This window comes from Prenolepis imparis, unplaced genomic scaffold (genome assembly GCF_030444845.1).
Source record: "Prenolepis imparis isolate NDT839.2.m4 unplaced genomic scaffold, iyPreImpa1.0 SCAF_501, whole genome shotgun sequence".
Lineage (NCBI taxonomy): Eukaryota > Metazoa > Arthropoda > Insecta > Hymenoptera > Formicidae > Prenolepis > Prenolepis imparis.
The window spans coordinates 7,501-10,000 of record NW_028141659.1 but is presented as its reverse complement, the minus strand read 5'-3'; the positions used below and the strand labels follow the sequence as shown (position 1 = coordinate 10,000).

The 2,500-nt window shown below is 55.7% G+C and overlaps 1 non-coding gene across 1 annotated transcript in view; it reads left to right on the top strand.

Annotated features, from left to right (window-relative positions):
* Positions 1-2,163: 2,163 nt before the first annotated feature.
* The window catches only part of LOC145948628 (small subunit ribosomal RNA), a 1,921-nt gene continuing 1,584 nt past the window's right edge, over positions 2,164-2,500 (top strand). Inside the window, exon 1 of the ribosomal RNA XR_014427423.1 lies at positions 2,164-2,500. This exon is cut by the window's right edge and continues 1,584 nt beyond it. This is a non-coding gene — a ribosomal RNA (small subunit ribosomal RNA).

Genomic DNA, 2,500 nt, shown 5'->3' with positions numbered 1-2,500 from the left:
TAACGCAACGCGCATTCACGCCTCTAACGGCGAGTGATGCGAGAGATCGCTTCACGCGAGAGTTTCACAATTTTATGCGAGCCTCGTACCCGCGCCGTCGAATCTTTCGACACGGCCCGAGGACCGCGTTTCGAAGCCGGTAGTTCGAGAAATTCGACATTTCTAGAAAATATGTCTACGCGGTCTGACGATACTCCGAGAGCGATGACACGTTCGTCCGAAACGTTTTTTCCCGTATCTCTTGCCGTTTCGGCGCTGTTCGCCCGTAAATGTTTCGGAGTTGACGACCTACGGCCGTAGGACTCTGAATAAATTCTCGACCGTCCGGAGGTGCCGCCGACGTCCGGAGGTACCGCCGGCGTCCGGAGGTGCCGCCGGCGATTGGAGGTACCGCCGGCGTCCGGAGGTACCGCCGGTGACCGGAGGTGCCGCCGGCGTCGGAGGTGCCGCCGGTGACCGGAGGTACCGCCGGCGTCCGGAGGTACCGCCGGCGTTCGAAATTACCTCTGGCGGTCGGAGGTGCCGCCCGTGTAACGCAACGCGCATTCACGCCACTAACGGCGAGTGATGCGAGAGATCGCTTCACGCGAGAGTTTCACAATTTTGTGCGAGCCTCGTACCCGCGCCGTCGAATCTTTCGACACGGCCCGAGGACCGCGTTTCGAAGCCGGTATTTCGAGAAATTCGACATTTCTAGAAAATATGTCTACGCGGTCTGACGATACTCCGAGAGCGATGACACGTTCGTCCGAAACGTTTTTTCCCGTATCTCTTGCCGTTTCGGCGCTGTTCGCCCGTAAATGTTTCGGAGTTGACGACCTACGGCCGTAGGACTCTGAATAAATTCTCGACGGTCCGGAGGTGCCGCCGGTGATCGGAGGTACCGCCGACGACCGGAGGTGCCGCCGGCGACCGGAGGTACCGCCGGCGTCGGAGGTGCCGCCGGTGACCGGAGGTACCGCCGGTGACCGGAGGTACCGCCGGCGATCGGAGGTGCCGCCCGCGGCCGGAGGTACCGCCGGCGACCGAGACTGCCGCGACGTAATGTCTCGATTGCGCCGTCCATTTGACGCTCGCGCTCGTATACGTCCGTGCGTAGGACCGTGCGTCGCCGACCGCCCGGCCGGCCGGTTGGGTACTATAAGAGATACGTCGCGCTCGGCGTTACGAACGAGTCGAGCGAGTCGGGCGAGTCGGACGAGTCGAGATACGTACTTTTCAGTCACGACTAGTGGCAGAAGTACGTCGCGTTCGGCGCGTCTCGAACGTTTCGTGCGTACTCTAACTTTATATTAAAAGGGAAAGAAGGAAACCACGAATAATAATCGAGCAGTACACGGGGCAAGTCTTCTTGGAAGAGACTTGTTGTCTCGCAAAGACGTTACGACTCGTTGTCGTCGTCGTGTCGTAATTCTCCTTGGCGGCGGAGATTGCGATACGCGCTCCACTCGTTCGCCGCTGAACGCGGGTAAAATATACACACTTGTTTATACGATCACAGCATTGCCACGAGTCGGTGTCGCAAGACCGAATGGCTCTTATGTGGCGCGCACGCATCTAGTGTGTTGGCCGCGCGATTCCCTCTCGTTTTGAACGCAGCAGTGGAATCGTCGCGCTTACCGAACGTTTACTCCACGGATACGAGTTGGCGGAAGGGCAAGAAACGCTCTTCCCGCTCGCTTTGTACGCCGTAGCGAAAGATTTTTACTGGTCGTTCTTGAACGTACGAACCAGACAGAATTTGTCCTCGACGTCTAAGCATCGGCACCGTCGATCTAGCGTCAGGGTAAATCGCGCGGGTCTTTCGAGACCCGAGCATTTTAACATTTTGGGAGAATGAGAATGAGTATATGATCTTTTGTATAAGAAAAGAAAAGTCGATGATAATAATATATCAACAGAGATATAACAAGGATAATTAAGAGGAGAGAGAAGGCAGGCAGTTCTTAGCGAACCTTGTCGTTCTCTCGCGTATACTTTACGCAACGCACACACAGTGTCGCCGACCGGCTAAGCAAGACCGGCGGCAATGAAACGGCACACGAGCGTGTCGCGTCGGTGCCCGATTAACACCGGGCCACCGGACGCGCGCTCAAGAGAGCTAGCGACGAGTCTCTCGGGCTCGCTCGCGAGTTACTCCTTGCGAGTAACCGAACACGAAGCTCCCTGGTTGATCCTGCCAGTAGTCATATGCTTGTCTCAAAGATTAAGCCATGCATGTCTCAGTGCATGCCGAATTAAGGTGAAACCGCGAATGGCTCATTAAATCAGTTATGGTTCATTAGATTGTACCCACATTTACTTGGATAACTGTGGTAATTCTAGAGCTAATACATGCAAAACAGAGTCCCGACCAGTGATGGAAGGGACGCTTTTATTAGATCAAAACCAATCGGTGGCGGGCGGCTCGCCGTTCGTCCACCGTTTATTTTGGTGACTCTGAATAACTTTGTGCTGATCGCACGGTCCTAGCACCGGCGACGCATCTTTCAAATGTCTG